Here is a 23136-nt window from a genome sequence, read left to right as displayed (position 1 = left end):
GGTCCTCCTTTGCTGAATTCTAATCTGCTCCCATTCACAGGTCTTGTTTTTTTACTGGCCAATTTGTATGATTTTTCCTTGGATCTAATACGATCTCTAATTTCCCTTGTAAGCCATGGATTGGCCATCTTTCCTGAATTGCTTTTGCGTCCTTCAGGAATAAACAATTGCTGCAGTTCACCCATGCATTCTTCAAATGTTTGCCATTGCCTATCCACCGCCATCCTTATAAATGATGTTTCCCAATCCATCATTGCCAACTTGCACCTCATGCCATCATAGTTTCCTTTAAGATTAAGATTCCATAGTCTCAGAATCAACTACGTCACTCTCCATCTTGATGAAGAATTCGATGATATTATGGTCACTCATACCCAAAGGATCTCACACAACAAGATTGCCAATTATTCCTTTCTCATTACACAATGCCCAATCTAGGATAGCCTGTTCTCCAGTTGGTTCCTCTTCGTATTGGTCCAGAAAACTATCCCGTACGTACTCCAGAGCTTCCTTGTCTGTGGTATTGTGACTAATTTGATTTGCCCAGGCCCTCATAGTTGCAGATGTTCCTTCATTGCATACGTCTCTAATTTCCTGTTTAATGCCACTCCCAGCATCGACACTACATTTTGGAGAGTCGATAATATAACCTCCGCTAAAGTTTTTTTTGCCAGTGTTTCTCAGCTCTACTCATACAGGATCCACATCGTGGGAGCTAATATCTTCCCTCACTATTGTTAATTTCCTCTTTAACCAGCAATGCAACTCCACCCCCTTTTCCTTTCTGTCTGTCCTCCCAAAATGCTCAATATCCCTGGATATTTATTTCCCATCCCTGGTCACCTGCATATCTCTGCAATCCTGACTATATCAGACACGTTTACATCTATTTCCACGATTAATTCAATTAATTCATCTACTTGATTGCAAATGCTCCACGGGTTAAGGCACCATAGCCTTAAGCCTTGTTTTTCTAACATTAATTGCCCCGTTCCCACTATTTGTCAGTGTGGCCTTGTTTGATTCTGGCCCTTGATTTCTCTGCCTATCACTTTTCTTATTCCCCTTAACTGTATTTTGCTCTTGTCCTTGATCTCTTCCCCCATTTTACATATATATAATATATATATATATATATATATATATATATATATATATATATATGCCATGTTTGTGAACCCACCTCTCCACTCACCTGATGAAGGAGCAGCAATCTGAAAGCTCGTGATATCAAATAAACCTGTTGGACTTCAACCTGTTGTTGTGAGACTTCTTACCGTTCCCACCCCAGTCCAACGCCGGCATCTCCACACCTTTGAAATTTGGCATTCTTGCATCTGTCCCGATGAGTGCAAGGTGAAAAGCTTTGACAGCATGCCTCTTGTTTTCTACAATACTTAGTTCTGTACTACCAGACTGACTAAAAATATAATTTTTATAGTCGTCTTATTTCACCTGGCAAATTGACCTGTATTTTATCTAACTGGATTAGATCTGAAGAATTAATCAACAGTGGTTAAATTTTTCCAGAATGTGTGGTTGGATGTCATGCAAAGAATCGCTATCTATGCATGCAATTTAAAATCTCCATCGAATCACTTAGCTGCTTTACTTCAGTTCCAGATTCCATGCTTTCTATAATCTCAAAAACTTGGAGTAATCAGATACAATCATCCCATTCCGAACAATGTGGTATGTGTCGCGCTCGCTCCCCCCACCCCGCCCCCCCGCCCCGTTCCCGCGCTCGCGCTCACTCGCCCTCATAATGACCGTCACAAATTTAATGGAACAGATATATCATGGTTGGGAATGATGCATGATTCAGAACAGGGTAACTGAGTGACAGAAGTCATGATTGAGTTACTATTACTGTGCAGCTGGAGATACTTATGTTTAGCCATAATGTGTTTTCCTTTATACCGACAAAAGCAGTTTGCTGAGTTTTTTGAGCAGATGAAGATGCTTTATGTTATGTCTTGGTGAAAGATGAAAGTATGTTTTTTATTTGTACTGATTTTTTTTTACCAGACTTCCGAATGAAAGTATATGATCACTACCAGTCGGTGCTATAGAGTAATTGTGGTTTTTAGTCATTTAGAGTGCATTTTGGCACAGAATATGTGTGATGGCATTGGAACTATAAATCACATGCTATATAAAATATTCACCTGGTTTTGGTTACTGTTATCATAGAATCATAGAATTGCTACCGTACAGTACAGTGCAGTCTGCACTGACCACAATCTCTCCCAGGCCCTATCCCCATAACTCCACTTACTCACCTGCTAGTCTCTCTGAAACTGAGGGGCAATTTAGCAAGGCTAATCAACCCAACCCACACATCTTTGGACTGTGGGAAGAAACGGGAGCACCTGGAGAAAACCCACGCAGACACAGGGAGAACATGCAGACTCCACACAGACAGTGACCCAGGGAATTGAGCCCGGGTCCCTGCGACTGTGAGGCAGCAGTGCTGACCACTGTGCCACCCTAATGTTATATCTTGTTTAAAATCAAAATTGTCTAAGTGACTTCTTTTAAAAGTATATAAAGCAGGCATGAAGATCTGACTTGTACATGTGATTTTATAGTCCATGCAAGTACATCTTTTGTGCCAGTTATTTATCTCTTTTTAATGATTTGGTCAGAGAGATTGCAACTCGATGGGAACTGCTTTTTTGTCTGCATTGAGCAGGTCTAATATTTTGTTGCTTTGGTTCTACCCAGTGACCACCAGTCTGTTCAGATTCTGTCAGAAGTAATCACAAGTTAAAGGATTGCAAAAATAAAAAGTAAAGTTTATTTATTAGTGTCACAAGTAAGGCTTACATTAACACTGCAGTGAAGTTACTGTGAAAATCCCCTAGTTGCTCTAGCGCCTGTTCGGGCCAATGCACCTAACCAGCACATCTTTCAGACTGTGGGAGGAAACCGGAGCACCCGGAGGAAACCCACGCAGACACAGGGAGAACATGCAGATTCTGCACAGACAGTGACCCAAGCCGGGAATCGAACCCCGGGTCCCTGGCGCTGTGAGGCAGCAGTGCTAACCACTGTGCCACCGATGCAGGGTCCTTCTTCAGAATGAAACACGTCTGCTTTGTGGAAAATGCCGGGTGACAATAAAGAGAAGAGACACAGAAGCATAAATCTTCACACTCACAGTAGTTCTTTTAGCTTGGCTTCCATTTTTGTCCAATTGCAATGTTTCTTTCTAAGGTAATAAATACATATATTTATGTGGATGTATCTATTGTATGCACGTGATATATTTATTTATACTTGTATACATATGTATTTATTTACATTGTGTGTAGATGGCCTAATGGTATCACCAGACTGTTAATCCCGAAACTCAGCTAATGTTCTGGGGACCTGGGTTCGAATCCCGCCACAGCAGATGGTGGAATTTGAATTCAATTTTTAAAAAGCTGCAATTAAGTATCTACTGATGACCATGAAACCATTACTGATTGTTGGAAAAATCCATCTGGTTCTTTAGAGAAGGAAATCTGCCGTCCTTACCTGGTCTGGCCTACAAGTGACTCCAGAGCCACAGCAATGTGGTTGATGCTTAACAGTCCCCGAAATGGCCTAGCAAGCCACTCCTCCTCAAGGGCAACCAGGGATGGGCAATAAATGCTGGCCAGCCAGTGACGCCCATGTCCCACAAATGAATAAAAAATAATTGAAGTTATTGTTTAACCTGTAGCTGGTTGCTTTGTAAGAATGTCTGTAATTGGTCACCTGGTTAGTTTGCATTTTAAAATGTTTACAGATGTTTAGAATTGTACCCTGATAATTGGTGGTAAATCGCAGCATCTTGCTATTCATTGTAGCAAACTGTAGAGATGCTGGTTCAAATCCCATCATGGCAGCTGGTGGAGTTTAATTTATTATTCGTTCATGAGATGTGGGCGTCGCTGGCTGGGCCAGCATTTATTGCCCTGAACTGAGTGGCTTGCTGGACAATTTCTGAGGGCAATTAAGATCAATGAATAAACCTGGGATCATCGATTATCATTAAAATCCATCTGGTTTACTGCCATCCTTACCCGGTCTGGCCTACATGTGACTCCAGACCCACTGCAACGTGGTTAACTCTTAAGTGCCCTCTGAAATGTCTGGCCAAGTCCCACTCAATTCAAGTTAAAACAGAAAATGCTGGAAAACCTCAACAGGTCTGACAGCATCTGTGAAGAGAGAACAGAGCTAACATTTTGAGTCTGGATGACCCTTCGTCAAAGCTGAGGACAATTGGAAATAGGTTGAGATTTATTTGAGGGGGGGTGTTGCTGGATATGGGGCCAACAATAGGTGGAGACAAAGGAGAGATTGACAAAGATGTTAGAGACAAAAAGACTAAGGGAATGTAAATGGTGGTGATCGTGGCTGAGAATGGTGCTAATAGCGGCTATTAAGGGTTCAGAATGTATAAATGGCAGAACAAAGGTAAGCAAAGGACAACCTGAGATGTGTAATAGCTGGCCCAAGTGGGGTGGAGTAAGGGTAGACTGGTAAGGGAAAAAAGATGGAGCATGGGATTAAAAAAAGAGGGAGAAATTGAAAAATGAATCAATGGAAGAAATGAAAAAATATATACATTTTAAAATATTAAAATAAAGAAGAAAAGAGTGATGGAAGTAGGGTGAAGGTGGAGGCGAGTGTTCATGGTCTGAAGCTGTTGAACTTGATGTTCAGTCTGGAAGGCTGTAAAGTGCCTCATCAGAAGATCAGCTGCTGTTCCTCCAGTTTGTGCTGGGCTTCACTGGAACAGTGCACCAGGCCAAGGACGGACATGTGGACATTAAAGCAGGATGGCGCTTTATAATGGCAAGCGACAGGAAGGTCTGGGTCCTGCTTGCAGACGGATTGAAGGTGTTCTGCCTAATGCTCAGCCAGTGCAATTAGGAATAGTTGCAAAACTGTCCTGGCCAGTGAAGCCTATGGAAAAATAAAGAAAGACGATTGGTGCGTTTTTGCGGTCCCCAGGTGGCCTGAGGTCCACAGACCTTTTAATGATCCATTAAATTGTCCGCCCAGCCCATGACAATTTCCACTTGGCCAGGATCGGGAAGGTTACCCCAGTTTTGCCGGTAACTTTTCTCCTTGTCATTTTACTTTCGAATTGGAAATACTCCTTAGTTGCTGAATGTGATTTACACTCAAACATCCAGCAAGGTATCTTTGGCCAATCAGTAAAAAGTACAAAGTAAAACTGTTCGGGTGATCAAACCAAAATGTTCTTATCCAACAGTTTCCGCACCCCCCCAGGTATCCATCTTGGTGTGGGGAAGTTAAAGCGAAATGCTCTCCTATCATCAGTGTTGTATTTCTCTCACCCTTTCTTTTTCCAAACTGTCACCCTTCTGTGTATATTTGTTGGAAGCACAATTTTGTTTTCAGTGGGGGAGTTTTGGTGCGGTGTGAATGCTTCAGAATGATTGATCAGTCCATGGGTGGGAAAGATCAGGAATTCCCACAACGTGAAACTGTGTTCGGTTGTGTTGGTTTACAGCAGAAACCGAGCTCTGGTCGGATAACTCCAAAGGCACTTTGATCTGCACTGCTTTTTATCCACAAGCGCACTCGCAGATTAACTCCCCAAAAGATGGTTAGCATGTACGCAATTGTGGCTGTTTTCTGGAATAGTGTGGGAACATAATGGAGGGTTTTAATAATTAGAATAGATTTTAAAGACTAAGTAATGTGAAGATTGTTTCCACTGATTGGTGAATTGATAGTACTACAAAGACTGGGAAGTTAGGCTATCTATCTTTTCCACACACTAGGTTATTAGAACATGGAATGATGTATGCTGCTAGGGCAGCAGTTCCCAAACTGTGGACCTCGAGGTGCAAGAGGAGATTTAGTGGGTTATGAGTTTATGCCAAGGCAGCAATGGTGACCTTGGAACTCGGACTGAGTTTCGACAGCTGTGAGGCCCTTTTAAACATTGTGTTATTTCTCTTTCATTGGGCCTGGATTAATCTGTCAGTTCTCCGAGGCCCAATTTGCTGCTTTAACCACACCTTGTAAAAAGGGGGGACTTGGTTATTTTCGGGGGCAACCCAGCAATTCCCCCCCCCCCCTCACCCCCCTTCACCCCCGCTTCACCCCTGCCCCACCATTGAACAAATATCCTTCCCCTGCCCTGCTGAGCAAGTCTCAAACCACAACCCCCTCCCTCCCCTCCGCCCCCCCTTCTCCAATTATGGGGTCATACAAAACCTGAGGCATTATAACAGGGTCACATTAGGAAAGGTTTGGGAAGCACTGTGATAGAAATTGCAATATAATTGAAAAGGGAATTGGCACAGTGGTTAGCACTACTGCCTCTCAGTGCCAGAAACATGGGTTCGATTCCCGGCTTGGGTGACTGTCTGCGTGGAGTCTGCACATTCTCCCCGTGTCTGCATGGGTTTCCTCCGGGTGCTCCGCTTTCCTCCCACAGTCCGAAAGACGTTAGGTACATTGGCCATGCTAAATTCTCCCTCGGTGTACCCGAACAGGCGCCGGAACGTGGCGACTAGGGGATTTTCACAGTCACTTCATAGCACTGTTAATGTAAGCCGACTTGTGAAACTAATAAATAAACTTTAAATTAATAAATACTTAAAAAGGACAAATAAATAGTTGCAGAAAATGGCAATTTGAGTGTGTCGTTCCACTTGCACACCAGCTCGTGGGTTGAATGGCATTTTTCTTTGCTGTGATTTCTCCAGTAATGTGAAGCCCAGAGACTCTTTCATTTTACAAATAAACCTCTTTGAACTTCAGTCGTGCGTTCACGGCTGTTAGGAAATTTTGGCAGAATTGTTACTTTAATCTCATTTTGAATGATGAAAGGAATGCTTAATCTGGACCAGGTGGAAGCAGCAATTACAGCATATGTTTGACATTTGTCCTAATTGCGAAAGATGCAAATACAGTGTTTCTCTTGTTTACAAATTGTGCTCGCCTGAAGGAAGAATGCTGAATTTCACTTCTGAGTTAGTGTCAACACTGGCTTGAAGCGTAGGGAGATTTCCCCAAGCCTGTGCTCAGTGAAGATCAAAAATAGGGCAGGTTGGAGCGCACATGAAGAGGGTACAGAAAAGATTTACCAGGATGTTCCCCGGTATGGAGGGCATTAGCTATGAGGAGAGGTTGGAGAAACTTGGTTTGTTCTCACTGGAACAACAGAGGTTGAGGGGCGATCTGATCGAAATCTAAAAGATTGAGGGGCATGGACAGAGTGGATAGTCAGAAGCTTTTTCCCCGGGTGCATGTGTCAATTATTAGGGGGCATAGGTTTAAGGTGCGAGGGGCAATGTTTAGAGGAGATATACGAGGCATGTTTTTTAGACGGAGGGTGGTGGGTGCCTGGAACTTGCTGCCGGGGGAGGTAGTGGAAGCAGATACAATCGTGACTTTTAAGGGGCGTCTTGACAAATACATGAATAGGATGGGAATAGAGAGATATGGTCCCTGGAAGAGTAGGGGGTTTTAGTTCAGTCGGGCAGCATGGTCGGTGCAGGCTTGGAGAGTGCCAAGGGCCTGTTCCTGTGCTGTAATTTTCTTTGTTCTTCTATGTACATCTGAATCTGTGATATTTGTTACAGAGGGAGGTTTATCGGCAGGGCTAGGGTCCGAGAATGTTGCAGCCAGGAAGCATATATATAAATGTGGGATACAGAAATTCTGCCAGTTTTTAATGGAAGGTCCTCTTTTGCACATTCGCTGCTGGCCGATATTGGAAAAATATGTTGAGTGACGTAGTGATGATTTCTGATCTCCCGTGACTCCTGACCCAATTCACAATGGTCAGGTAAACTGTTGATCCTCAATGTCAAGACTGGTTTGTGAAGACAGCCCATTCTGCCAAATGTACCCCATCTGTATCAGTGGGGACGAAGTAGAAATGGTCAAGAGCTTCAGGTTTTTAGGCTGCTGGTGATCTGGACACCTTTCCTGGTCCCTCCATGCCAACGCTATAGTTAAGAAAGCCCACCAACACCTCTACTTTCTCAGAAGATTAGGGAAATTTGGCATGTCGGCTCTCACCAATTTTTACAGATGCACCATAGAAAGCATCCTTTCTGGTTGCATCACAGCATGGTACGGCTCCTGCTCTGACCAAGACTGCAAGAAACTACAAAGGTTTGTGAACGTAGCCCAGTCCATCATGCAAACCAGCCTCCCATCCATTGACTCCATCTACACTTCCTGCTGCCTTGGAAAAGCAACCAACATAATCAAGGACTCCATACACCCTGGACATACTCTCTTCCACCTTATTCTGTCGGGAGAAAGATACAAAAGTCTGAGGTCATGTACCAACTGACTCGAGAACAGCTTCTTCCCTGCTGTCATCAAACTTCTGAATGGACCTACCTCGCATTAAGTTGATCTTTCTCTACACCCTAGCTATGACTGTAACACTACATTCTGCACCCTCCTTTCCTTCTCTATGTATGGCACACTTTGCCTGTATAGCATGCAAGAAACAATACTTTTCACTGTATACCAATACATGTGACAAATCAAATGAAATCAAAAATGCCATAAGAAATTTTGAATTTTATGTCGGTATAAGTCCCTACCCTCAGGGTGAAAATTGGAAGAAAATTTCTGGTCAGCGATACACCTAGATTACAAGGACACCTATGTCAGACTACTATTTATTGACTACAGCTCAGCCTTCAACACCATTATTCCTACAAAACTCATCTCCAAATTCTGTGACCTGGGGCTCGGATCCTCTCTCTGTGACTGGATCCTGAACTTCTTAACCCACAGACCGCAATCAGTAAGGATAGGCAGCAACACCTCCTCCACAATCGTCCTCAACACCGGTGCCCCACAAGACTCTGTTTTCAGCCCCCTACTGTACTCCTTATACACCTATGCTTTTGTGTCCAAACTCCCCTCCAACTTAATTTTCAAATTTGCTGATGACACCACCGTAGTGGGTCGGATCTCAAACAATGATGAGACACAGTACAGGAAAGAGAGAATCTGGTGAACAGACGCGCAAGAAAAAATACTTTTCACTGTATACCAACTTAATGCGAGGTAGGTCCATTCAAAAGTCTGATGGCAGCAGGGAAGAAGCTGCTCTTGAGTTGGTTGGTGCATGTCCTCAGACTTTTGTATCTTTTTCCCGACGGAAGAGGGTGGAAGAGAGAATGTCCGGGGTGCGTGGGGTCCTTAATTATGCTAGCTGCTTTTCTGAGGCAGCGGGAAGTGCAGAGAGAGTCAATGGGTGGGAGGCTGGTTTGAGTGATGGACTGGGCTTCGTTCACGACCCTTTGTAGTTCCTTGCGGTCTTGAACAGAGCAGGAGCCATACCAAGCTGTGATACAACCAGAAAGGATGCTTTCTATGGTGTATCTATGGTGTATTCAACAATGGAGAATCCACAACCCTCTGCGGTAGAGAGTTCCAAGATGCACAACCCTTTTGGGCGAAGTAATTTCTCCTCATCTCAATCCTAAATCCAATATGCCCCTTATTCTCAGACTGCGCCTTGTGTTTCAGATTCCATGACAAGTGGAAACAATCTCTCAGCATCCATCTATCAAACCCCTTCACAATTTTGTTGGCTTCATTCTTCTAAATTCCAGAGGGCATAGGCCCAATTTGCTCAGCCTCTCATCACAGGCAACCCTCTCATCCTAGAGACCAGTGTACCACCTCAATGCAAGTATATTCTTCCTTAAACGTGGAGACTAAAGCTGCAACACTACTCCAGATGCAATTCCAAAAGTGAGACTTTTTTATCCTTGTACTCCAATAAAGGCCAACATGCCATTTGCCTTCCCAAATCCTTGCTGCATCTGCATGTTAGCTGTGTTCCTTGTATAAGCTTACCCAAGTCTCTTTGAGCATCAACACTTGGAAGTTTCTCACCATTTTGATTCCGCATATTTATTCTTATGACCAAAGTGAATAATTTTGCATATCAGGATATTGTCCTACATCTGCCATCTTGTTGCTCACTCACCTAACCTTGTTATAGCTCTTTGCAGCCTCTGGTGCCCTTTCCACAGCTTACTTTTCCACCTAGTTTGATATCGTCAGCAAGCTTAGATACATTATCCTCTGATTCTTCATCGGAGTCATAAATGTAGATTGTAAATAGCAAGACCCTTACAGCACTGCACTATTCACTCTCTGCCAACTTTGAAAGCCCTGTTTGTGCACACATGTTTTCGTCTGTTAACCAAGCCTCTATCCATGCTAATATATAACCCCCAACTCCGAGAGCCCCAATCTTTTGGGCGGCACGGTAGCACAGTGGTTAGCACTGCTGCTTCACAGCTCCAGGGACCTGGGTTCGATTCCCGGCTTGGGTCACTGTCTGTGTGGAGTTTGCACATTCTCCTCGTGTCTGCGTGGGTTTCCTCCGGGTGCTCCGGTTTCCTCCCACAGTCCAAAGATGTGCGGGTTAGGTTGATTGGCCATGCTAAAAATTGCCCTTAGTGTCCTGAGATGCGTAGGTTAGAGGGATTAGTGGGTAAATATGTAGGGATATGGGGGTAGGGTCTGGGTGGGTTTGTGGTCGGTGCAGACTTGATGGGCCGAATGGCCTCTTTCTGTACTGTAGGGTTTCTATGTTTCTTATTAGTCTTTTGTGCAACACCTTATGAAATGCCTTTTGGAAATCCATGTATACTACATCTAAAGGGTTTCCCTTTATCCACCGTACTAGTTACAACTTCAAAAACTCTAATAAATTTGTCAAACAAGATTTCTTCATAGAATCATAGAAACCCTACAGATAATAAGGAGGCCATTTGGCCAATCGAGTCTACAACGACGACAATCCCACCTAGGCCCTATCCATATAACCCCACATATTTACCCTGCTATTCCCTCTAACCTACGCATCCCAGGAGACCTAAGAGGCAATTTAGCATGGCCAATGCACCTAACCCGCACATCTTTTGGAGTGTGGGAGAAAACCGGAGCACCCGGAGGAAACCCACGCAGACATGGGGAGAATGTGCAGACTCCACACTGACAGTGACCCAAGGCGGGAATCAAACCCGGGTCCCTGGGGCTTTGAGGCAACAGTGCTAACCACTGTGCCACCCCATTTCTCTTCAGTAACAATAAAACCAGTGGCAGAGAGGGATAAATCCTGACCAGGACAATCTGGAAAAACTACCTTGCTGTATTTCAAAAGATGGAATGGGATCGTTTCCGTCCACCCCAGAGGGCAGACATAACCTGGATTAAACAGCTCATCTGAAAGATGGTGCTCTTGAGATTGCAGAAGTCCCTCGGTACTGCACTGAAGTGTCCAGCTAGATTATGTGCTGAAGAGCCTGGAGTAAGGCATGAACTGCAACCTTTCAGACTTGATGAGGAGAATATGAGCAAGCACAGTTCCAGAATGTAGGATTACCACTGACTGCTGGTAACAGATACATTGCCTCTTTGAATTATTTCCTCAACTATCATTATCAATATGGATTAATATTTATAATGCAGATGTCATTGATAAAAATTACATAAACATCAAAGGGAAAGACTCTTAGTACGGTAGAGGATCAGAAGGACCTTGGGGTCCGGGTCCATAGGACTCTAAAATCGGCCCCGCAGGTGGAGGAGGTGGTTAAGAAGGCGTATGGTGTGCTGGCCTTTATCAATCAAGGGATTGAGTTTCGGAGTCCGGGATAATGATGCAGCTATATAAGACCCTCGTCAGACCCCACTTGGAGTACTGTGCTCAGTTCTGGTCGCCTCACTACAGGAAGGATGTGGAAAAGATTGAAAGGGTGCAGAGGAGATTTACAAGGATGTTGCCTGGATTGAGTGGCATGCCTTATGAGGATAGGCTGAGGGAGCTCGGTCTTTTCTCCTTGGAGAGACGAAGGATGAGAGGAGACCTAATAGAGGTGTATAAGATGTTGAGAGGCATAGATCGGGTGGACTCTCGGAGGCTTTTTCCCAGGGTGGAAATGTCTGCTACGAGAGGACACAGGTTTAGGGTGCTGGGGGGTAGGTACAGGGGAGATGTTAGGGGGAAGTTTTTCACACAGAGGGTGGTGGGTGAGTGGAATCGGCTACCGTCAGTGGTGGTGGAGGCGAACTCGATAGGGTCTTTTAAGAGACTCCTGGATGAGTACATGGAGCTTAATAGGATGGAGGGTTATAGGTAGGCCTAAAAGGTAGGGATGTGTTCGGCACAACTTGTGGGCCGAAGGGCCTGTTTGTGCTGTAGTTTTTCTATGTTTCTATCATTAAGATGTGTTATTTTTGAAGTACTTCTGGGGACTGAGTGCATCTCAATGTTAATTATGATTGTAGAGGAATTCATTCAGTTTACAGCCAATTTCAATGATCTCGGTCATTTGAACTAAACCGAGTTAATCTCTACACAAAAAGGATAGGTTAAACTAACCTGAACTCCTGTCTTCTGCTTACAGCTAACTGATCTCACTGAATTTTAATAATGGCTGATACTTCCACACACAAACTTTGAGCTAAAGACGTGGTGGTACAAGACAAAGTGGATTCTCTGCTTGAGGTAAGCTTATTTCAAAGTAAGGATGTTTTGAATGATGTGACAGGTGTGTGAAGCCCCGATAATGATGCTTTTGGATGTGGAACACGGATGCGAACCAGCATTGGATTGCGGACCACCTTATGGGAAAGGGTGAACAAATTGCTGAGCAGTAAAATAGTGTATAATCACTCGTACAAGTTAGTGAATCGTTACTCTGTATTGTATGCTGAAATCCTATAACGAATCATAGAATCCCTACAGTGCAGAAGGAGACCATTCGGCCCATTGAGTCTGCACCGACTGTCCGACAGAGCATCTTACCCAGGCCCTATCCCTGTAACCCCACATACTTACTCCCTAAGGGGCAATTTAGCATGACCAATCCACCTAACCTGCACATCTTGGACTGTGGGAGAAAACCAGTGCAACTGGAGGAAACTGGGAGAATGTGCAAACTTCACACAAAGGCCAGAATTGAACCTGGGTCCCTGGCGCTATGAGGCAGTAATGCTAATACTGTACTACTATGCCGCCCTAAACAATGCTTTCAGCCTTTTGATTTGATTTGATTTATTATTGTCACATATATTGGTATACAGTGAAAAGTATTGTTTCTTGCGCACTATGCAGACAAAGCATACCGTTCATAGAGAAGGAAAGGAGAGAGTGCAGAAGGTAGTAGTACGGCCTTTTCCTCTTCTATATATGAATGAAGAAATGTATTACGTAATGTGACATTGAGTTCTACAGAATTGGAAAATCCCAAGGTTGCTCTCTGATCTTTGCTGAGTGAGTTGACATCAGCTGTGGTGGTGATGGAAACCTTAGAGTTTTCCTCAGTGACTCGGAGTTGAAGGAACACAAAATCCAACCAAAGCGACTGTTTCTGATTGCTATAGTGATTCCTGCTGGAAGTGTACACAAAGACCGGGTCAAACTATTGTGAGGCAATCACTGACGCTGATGGTGAATCAGGAGGGAAAATTAAAGGAGAAAACATTTGCTGCTGAGATGATTTCTTCCATGCCAAATGTCCCAAAAACCTGAGCTGGATAATCAAAAGCTGGATGATTTAAGCGATGTAGTTTCTTTCCAAACCATTGACACTGGAAGTGAATTCCACAGCCCTATAACCTCCATGAAGCTCTCTGTTCTGACTCTATTACATTTAATCTTGTATTAAGCTTTCACTTTAGCCCTGATCTTCTGTTCCTAAATTTCCTATTGCCCTATGACTCCTTCTTGGGCTAAAACAGGTTCGCCTATCCTTCCTTTTCCTTTTAAGTATTGTCCTAATGCCTCTTGACATTGGTAGATAAGTTGTTGGCCTGGATATTAACAACAGCACATTGCGTAGGCACAGGAGGTGAGGGGCAGGAGAGCTTTGAACAGGAAACCTGGTAGGTTATGCAAATTCATTGGAAACTGGAGCAGATTCTTTGTTTTACTGCTCCAGATGGCTGCTGTTCATGTTTCACCCACTTCCAACTATCTCCTTGGGAATCCAAAATTACCCTCGAGATGCTCCCTACAAACTTGTGCCAATTGTCCTTAATTAGCCCATGTTTGAGCTGCCCCACACGCTGTAGAATTTTAACTCCACAGCATTGTATCTTTTGTACTCGACAATTTCCCCACCTGGAGATTGGCCTGACTGATAGACATGGCCCCCAGTTGGATGAGGGGGACTCCAGAGCAGGCCACAACCTGGGCTCAGACAGAGGTTGGAGTGGGCTTCGATCCCCAGGGCATGAGGCTGGATACTCTGATTCTGCTGGTCTTTGTATGCGGTGGGGGAATTTTGAGGGGGGGGGTGGGGAGGGGGAAGCATTCTTGCTACCCCTGGCCCAAAGCAATCCTGTAAAGGTACTCATGTCATCCCCGAAGCAATCCCTTTTCGGTTGTTGGGTTGCCTGAGGCCTGGGAAACCCAACTGGCCACTGTAACATGTTTAAGTTTATCTTCAGTGTCACAAGTTACTGTGAAAATCCCCTAGTCGCCACACTCCGGCGCCTGCTCAGGTACACTGAGGGAGAATTTAGCATGGCCAATCCACCTAACCGCACGTCTTTCAGACTGTGGGAGGAAACCGGAGCACCCGGAGGAAACCCATGCAGACACAGGGAGAATGTGCAGACTCCGCACAGGCAGTCACCCAAGCTGGGAATCAAACTCGGTCCCTGACATTGTGAAGCAGCAGTGCTAACCACTGTGCCACCGTGCTACCTGTTTAAGCTGGAGGCTGCCAGCTTCATTAAAATATTTTAATTCTAACTGGCTGTGTGGGAGCAGGTTGGCTTCCCATCCTAAGCCCCACCTCCAACAAAATTGGAAGTGGGCAGGTTGAGGGTCAGATTTTTTTATTCATTCATGAACTTGGGATGTGGGCATCGCTGGCATGCCCAGCACTTAATTGCCCTTCCCTATTTGCCCTTGAACTGAGTGGCAAAGTAGGCCATTACTGAAGGTATTTAAGAGTCAACCACATTGCTGTGGATCTGTAGGCCGGACCAGGTAATGATGGCAGGACATTAGTGAACCAGGTGGTTTTTTTTTACAATCAACGGTTTCATGGTCATCGTTGGACTTTTAATTCCAGACTTTAATTGAATTTGAATTACTTGCTCAGTGGCATTACCACGACGCCATCACCTCCCCCTCAAACCTTAACATTTGACCCAGCCTCAACTCACCCAATTTTTTGGTGTTGAAATTCAACCATGGGAGTTGCCATTAAATTTCAAATGATGTACCACCTTGCACATTCTGATCCAAGTCATGATTGGCATTGGGGGTGGGGGGGAAGAAGAAGAAGAACCAGGACAGGTTGTTGGTGATCTGGACAGCTAAAACCTTGAAGCTCTCAACCATTTCTACTTCGTCCCCATTGATGTAGACGGGCATGTCCTCCACTACGCTTCCTGAAGTCGATGACAATCTCCTTCGTTTTGTTGACGTTGAGGGAGAGATTATTGTCGTTGCACCGGTTCACCAGATTCTCTATCTCATTCCTGTACTCAGTCTTGTCATTGTTTGAGATCCAACCCTCTACAGTGGTATCATCAGCAAACTTGAAAATCGAGTCGGAAGGGAATTTGGCTCCTGTCATAGGTGCATAAGGAGTATAGTAAGGGGGCTGAGAACACAGCACCAGTGTTGAGGATGATCGCGGAGGAGGTTTTGTTGCCTATCCTTACTGATTGTGGTCTGTGGGTTAGGAAATTCAGGATCCAGTCGCAGAGGGAGGAGTCGGCCCCAGACCACGGAGTTTGGAGATGAGTTTCGTAGGAATAATGGTGTTGAAGGCTGAGCTGTAGTCGATAAATAGGAGTCTGACATAGGTGTCCTTGTTATCTAGGTGTTCCAGGGTTGAGTGCAGGGCCAGGGAGATGGCGTCTGTTGTGAACCTGCTGCGGCGATAGGCGAACTGTAGTGGACCCAGGCAATCTAGGAGGTAGGAATTGATTTGTGCCATGACTAGCTTTTCGAAGCACTTCACAAATGATGGATGTCAGAGCCACCGGCCGATAGTCACTAAGACACGCTGCTTGGCTTGTCTTTGGTACCGGGGTGATGATCATCTTCTTGAAGCAGATAGGAACCTCAGATTGTTGCAAAGAGAGGTTGAAGATGTCTGCGAATACCCCCGCCAGCTGATCCATGCAGGATCTGAGTGCTCGCCCGGGTGCCCCATCTGGGCCATTCGCTTTCCGTGGGTTGATTCCTTTAATATCCAAAAATCTGTTGACCTCTGTCTTGAATATACTGAACGGCTGAATATTCACAGCCGTAGAGAATTCTAAGGAATTACAACTGTTTGAGTGAGAAAATTCTCATTCAGTCTGAAAAGGCTGACCCCGTATTCTGAGATTCCCCAACCAGGGAAACTATTCTCTCAGCATTTCTAAATAACTTGCTATGAAGGTCTTGTTTCCTCTCAAATTATTCTATTTGTGCCCTTGTTGATGGCTAATCATCTTCTTTGCTTTCTATTAACTCAGGGTTCCTTCGTGCTCTGCCCTTTCTCTGCCCTGTCTCCCACTCTATTCCTTACTCCCATTAGTCTCCACTCAACACCCAACGTGAAGTTTGGATTCCCTATGAAAAGAAAATAAACATACATTTAGAAAGTAAGGTTATGCACCCCAGGAAAGAACAACTGATTAAGCCAGTGTGTGAAGATATTAAGTAATTGTGTTCAGTGCTAGCTGTGGAAGGTCTCTTAATGACATTTATTTAAGAAAAGATTTGGCCTTCCTGCCCATTGCAAGGCTATTATAATTCCGTAAACTATATTTCATTGTTTCGAAGGTAGCTATCAGTATTAAAAACAACATTTTTTTGCCAGACCATAAACTTTGGGGTTACATTAAGGAAATACTAGCCTCTTGGTAATCTTTTGTCAGTAAATTTAAACACAGTAAAACATATTGGCAAGCTCAGACTGGAAACTTTAACTTACCCTCCTATACTGCCAAACTTTGAAAAGGCTCATTGGAAACATAATATAGGCTTCTGGGCCACGACTTCCTTTTACGACTAGAAGTTCATAAAATTGGGTTTTCTCCTCTTGTTTCAACAAAGGAGGTGTTATGCAACTTCAGAATCTTAAAGTTTATAAATGGCAAGATCCGAGTAGAAATATATTCTTTAATTGAAATATAATCTGCCTTTAGAACTGTATCTATTACTTTGAAAATTGTACGAATCATCAAACTGTTCACTTATCGTAACTGTAGCAAGTTAAATGGACAAGCTTACTAGTTGCACGTCTTTGCCAGGTTGGCCAGTTTTGTCAGTTAGTATGACAAAAAGTACAAACTTCTCAACCTTTAATTTTAATGGAAAGAAAATTATGCCAGATTTACATAAATTGTCCCAACGATGTTATTTTTTTTCTGTTTTTTTGTACCTGTTATCTGCACATCCCAAATATCACAGCAACACACAGATGCTCTCACTAAATGGGCCGTTTCCAGAGAACCTCTAAAACATTCTGACAGCCCAAAAGTGAATGAGGCAGGTGGTGACTGTAGTACAAGTGTACGGCACGTATAGGGTTAGCGTAGGACTTGGTACAGTACCGCCCATACAGCAATGTAAGAGAACACATAACCTGCACCCAGGGCTCAGTCTAATATTGGACAGAGCATGTGTACAAACCAGCATGGAGACAGCTTTCTATCTTGAACCTTTTAATGTGAATATGTGCACAGTTCTTGTAGTTATAAATACAGACATTTAATCCACTTCAGACTACGAAGACTTCATTAAGACTCACTGAATGGTATCCACCACCCTCCAGCAGTGACCAATTTTTCTCACTTCCTTTGAGACATACTCCCAAACCTTTCCTTACGACTAACCCATGTAGCTGTTTGAGATCAGCAACGTGGGAAGTTGTAGGTGTAGAACTTGTGCTTATCGCTTTGTGGTGAGTTCTGCTGTGTAAATTATTTTGATAAGTTAATGATCAGCTTTCTGAGTATACAAAAATACTCTGTTGACATCGTTACCTGCTGCATAACTGTAAATCCCTACTTTTTGCTTTGACTATTTATTCTACTTTCTCACAAAACCTATTCCGTGGAGGTGACAAAAGGATTTATTGCATAATAACTGCATGAAATTAATTCAGAAAAGAACTTACCCTTAAAGTCAGTCATTATACTTTATAAATGCATTCGAGATGTTTCGCCTGCATAGGCCTGTCCCTGTTTCTGGGGAACTTTGACTTGGAGACTGCATTTTCCACTTTGTTGTAGCTGGAGCTTATCTGCTTAAAGAGGCTCGGCCACATGATGTATCTCACAGTACACCTGCCTCTCTGATGACTGTCTGACTATAATTTCGAGGAGAGCTAAACGCTGGTTGATACCTGTGATTGAGTATAGGTGCCAGACTCTCAAACAGGAAGTTGTAGCACTGAATTGGACTGTACCTAGCTAGTTTTTCTGTCATTGTTTTTGCTAATGATAATTCTGGTGCTTTGAAGACACTTCCAAATTTTCTGATGAGACAAACAATTTTGTTCTTCCAGGTACATCCTACTGATTGGATATCAGGTCCAAGGGGAAACAAGTCTGAGAACGGCAGCTATTGGGTATTAAATAGGTGAGTGTCTATTTCTCGAGTTCCAGATTGTTAATATCAAAACACAGGACCACATTCCGCCAACAGCTGTGCTCCACTCCTGTCCCCCTTTTATTTTTGATTTGATTTATTATTGTCACATGTATTAGTATGCTGTGAAAAATATCATTTCTTGCACGCTATACAGACAAAGCATACCATTCATAGAGAAGGAAAGGAGAGTGTGCAGAATGTAGTGTTACAGGCATAGCTAGGGTGTAGAGAAAGATCAGCTCAGTGCGAGGTAGGTCCATTCAAAAGTCTGACGGCAGCAGGGAAGAAGCTGTTCTTGAGTTGGTCGGTACGTGACCTCAGAGTTTTGTTTCTTTTTCCCGACGGAAGAAAGTGGAAGAGAGAATGTCCGGGGTACGTGGGGTCCTTAATTATGCTGGCTGCTTTTCTGAGGCAGCGGGAATAAACAGAGACAATGGATGGGAAGCTGGTTTGTGTGATGGATTGGGCTACATTCACGACCTTTCTGTAGTTTCTCGCGGGCAGAGCAGGAGCCATACCAAGCTGTGATACAACCAGAAAGAATGCTTTCTATGCTGCATCTGTAAAAGTTGGTAAGAGTTGGAGCTGACATGCCAAATTTCCTTAGTCTTCTGAGAAAGTAGTGGCGTTGGTTCTCATACTCGAGAGATTAACAGATGATACAGATATTGACCGCATGTTTAATAGCGAGTAGGCTAGCTGTACATTGCAGGGAGATATCAATGGACTGGCTAGATGGGAAAAATAGTGGCAAATGGAATTCAACCCAGCAACATGTGAAGTGATGCATTTAAGGAGGTGAAATAAGGCAAGGGAATACACAATAAATGGGAGAATACTGAGAGGCTTGGAGGAAGTGAGGGTCATTGGCATGAATGTCCACAATCCCTGAAGGTAGCAGGACGGGTTGATAAGATGGTTAAGAAGGCAGATGGAATCCTTTCATTTATTAGCCAAGGCATAAAATGTAAGAGCAGGGAGGTTATACTGGAACTATATAAAACATTAGGCCACAACTTGAGTACTTTGTGCAGTTCTGATCCCCTCATTACAGAAATTCTGTCATTACATTGGAGAGGGCAGAGAGGAGATTTACATGGATGTTGCCGGGACTGGGAAATTGCAATGATGAGCAAAGATTGGATAGGCTGGGGTTGTTCTCCCTGGAACAGGAATAGCTGAGGGGAAATTTGATTGAGATGTACAAAATTAAGAGGGGTCTGGACAGAGTGGATGGGAAAAGGCCCATTTACTTTAGCAGAGAGGTCAGTGACTGGGGGGGGGGGGGCAGAGATTTATAGTGATTGATACAAAGATTACAGGGGAAATAAGGAAATATTTTTTTAACTCCAGAGGGTTGTGTGGATCTGGAACTAACTGTCTGAGAGGGCAGTAGAGGCGGAAGGCCTGAACTTATTTAAAACGTATCTGGATCTGCACCCCAAGTGCAGTAACCTGCAGGACTCTGGACCAAATGATGGAAAGTGGGATGAGGGTGGACGAGGATGTTTCCCCTCATGGGAGAGTTTAGAACCAGAGGGCATAGCCTCAGAAAAAGAGGTGGCAATTTAAGACTGAGCTGAGGAGGAATTTCTTCTCTCAGCGGTTGAGAGTCTTTGGAACTCCTTAGAGAGGAGACAGAGTCATTGTCTATATTTAAGGCTCAGATAGATAGGATTTTGATCAGTAAGGGAATCAAGATTTACGGGGAAAGGACAGGAAAATAGACATGAGAAATGTCACATCAGCCATGATCCTATCAAGTGGCAGAGCAACCTCCAGGGGCCTAATGGCCTGCTCCTGTTCCTATTTCTTACGGTCTTATGGGTGGCTCGTTTTTCAGCCGGCCCAGACACAATGGGCCAAGTGGCCTCTTTCTGTGCTGTAAACATTCTATGATTCCCTCTCCGTATCCCACAAACTCTGTTGCCTGACTTGGAATGGGATCATCGTAAACATCAAGGCCTGAATTCTCCCATCCCATCCGCCACTGGAATTTTAGCGGGCGGGTTGCGGACAATGTGAAACCCCACTGACGGTCGGGCTGGGATTTCCGGCTTTTGGACCAGCGCGGCCGGAGAACTCCGTCTCAAAACTTTACTCAGACATCAAATAGCTTGAGAGCAACGCTGCTTTAAAAAAAAATCAGCCCATACAAAACAAAGAATTGTTTAATGCAAGAAATTATTTAATGCTTTTCTTTGTTCTGGGACGTGTGGCTGAAACAAACATAGTGCATTGTTTTCATGATACATATTTAAACAGACTTTAATCAAAGAGCACTTTGCTGGCCAGGGACTGACAACATTTAGCTTTGCTAAAATCCATAGTCTTTTCTTGCATATTAAACAAAATCCTCTGCTGGCTCCAAAATCGTTACCAACCCCCCTTAGTGCTTGTTCATCAAAATGATGTGGAAAATGTCCTTGTTTTATTAACCACACGAGCCAGTAACTTGAATGGTTCAAACATTAATGCAGCAACATTCATAGAATTCAATACTCCCCCATACCACCAAAATAGTATCTAGTCATTTTTGACATTGGAATCTTCCTAACTATTGTAATTCTGTGCTCCATGGCTCACAGCCATTGAATAATGTCTATTTCCATGCAATATAGAATCATTTGTTTCCCTTGGACTAAAGAAATGTATCGGATATTACACAACCCACAACATAGGGTAACCAACATTACTGACACAGACAGGAGGACTCATCAAGAAAAGTCATAAGCTCATTGTTCTAATCTGTTTACACTGGCTCAAGCTAGAAATTCAAATCCTCATGAGCTTTTGTGTACCATTTATACTGCTGGTAATGCCTTGGTGTGATAACGTGTCACAATATTCTGGTTAATTTTAATTAACAAGTAACGCGTTGACCCATGAAGTCATCTTGTAAATTGCTATTCCATCCTTTCTCAGCTGGATTCTTGTATTTGTAAGTCTCCTTATCATTTTCCTGATTGTTTGACTCAGTGCCCAGAACACACCATGTCTGTCCTTGCAAATTGAGTCTGCTCATGTCTGTTCACAGTTTCTAATCTTGTCCTCACTATGACCTCTTTGAATCTGCAATAAAAGCAAAGTCCTTTGTTTTAGAATGTGTGTAAGTGCCTTTAATGTTGAGAAACGTTTCATAAAATTACTGGAATTATCAGGGTCTTTCCGACTGGCCCACCCCCCCATCTGCACAAAAGATGGCAGCTATTGCAGGATGCAGTTCCTTGGTTGTAACTCATGTGAACAAAGACAGTTGATGTTGACAAACTAATCAATAATGGAGGACACCGGCGTTGAACCCTATGCATTGGGAAGGCACGGTGGCACTGCTGCTTCACAGAGACCCGGGTTCAATTCCCGGCTTGGGTCACTGTCTGTGCGGAATCTGCTCCCCGTGTCTGCATCAGTTTCCTCCAGTTTCCTCCCACAGTCAGAAAGTTGTGCTGGTTAGGTGCATTGGCCATGCTCGATTCTCCCTCAGTGTACCTGAACAGGCGCGGAGTGTGGCGACTAGGGGATTTTCACAGTAACTTCATTACGGTGTTGATGTAAGCCTACTTGTGACACTAATAAATAAACTTTAAACTTAAAAAACACAGGTATGCGCACACACTTTCTCCAACAGATATCACTGTCAGCGACCAACTTGAACGAGTACACCACTACTGTAACTGAATTCATTAGTAAGTGTGTAGAAGACTGTGTGCCAAAGAAGCTAATCCACGTGTTTCCTAAGCGGAAGCCATGGATGAACAGGGATATCCAATGCTTGCTGAAGTCCAGGCCTGAGGTGTTCAAATCAGGGCAATACAAGACCTATACAAGAAATCCAGATATAATCTACTGAGATCCATCAAAAATGCCAAAAGACAGTACTGGACCAAGCTAGACTCCCAGGCTTGCCACACAGATTCCCACAGATTATGGCAAGGTCTGCAAGACATAACAGGCTACAAGATGAAGGCGTGTAGAATGGCCGGCACCCCTCCCTAATAAACTCAATGCATTCTATGCCCGTTTTGAGCGAGAGGTCAGCGAGAGCACGCCCTCCACCCTGGAAGCCTTGTCTGAACCGGTATCCAAGGTCACCATTGCCAACATCAGATCAGCCTTCTCAAAAGTCAATCTACAGAAAGCGACTGGCCCGGATGGGGTACCCGGACGAACACTCAGATCCTGTGTGGACCAGCTGGCGGAGGTATTCGTAGACATCCTCAACCTCTCTTTACACCAATCTGAGATCCCTACCTTCTTCAAGAAGATGACCATCATCCCTGTACCAAAGAAAAGTCAGGCAGCATGCCTTAATGATTATCGTCTGGTGGCTCTGACATCCATCATTATGAAGTGCTTCAAAAGGGTTAGTCATGGCACGAATCAATTCTGGCCTCCCAGATTGCCTGGATCCACTGCCCGTTCTGGCTAATAAATAAACTACCGCTGCAACAAGTCCACAGCAGATGACATCTCCTTGGCACTACACTCAACCCTGGAACACCTAGATAACA

The 23136-nt window shown here is 43.9% G+C and overlaps 1 protein-coding gene across 14 annotated transcripts in view; it reads left to right on the top strand.

Moving 5' to 3' along the window:
* Window positions 1-23136, top strand: part of mrtfba (myocardin related transcription factor Ba) — a 297785-nt gene that overhangs the window by 99132 nt on the left and 175517 nt on the right. For all 14 annotated transcript variants that reach the window (XM_078240868.1, XM_078240871.1, XM_078240869.1 and 11 more), the window contains 2 exons: window positions 12420-12520; window positions 18540-18613. The gene's annotated coding sequence lies outside the window, so the exon portion shown is untranslated. The remainder of the gene's footprint in view (window positions 1-12419; window positions 12521-18539; window positions 18614-23136) is intronic.

This window comes from Mustelus asterias, chromosome 23 (genome assembly GCF_964213995.1).
Source record: "Mustelus asterias chromosome 23, sMusAst1.hap1.1, whole genome shotgun sequence".
Lineage (NCBI taxonomy): Eukaryota > Metazoa > Chordata > Chondrichthyes > Carcharhiniformes > Triakidae > Mustelus > Mustelus asterias.
This window is presented reverse-complemented; position numbering and strand designations above follow the sequence as displayed.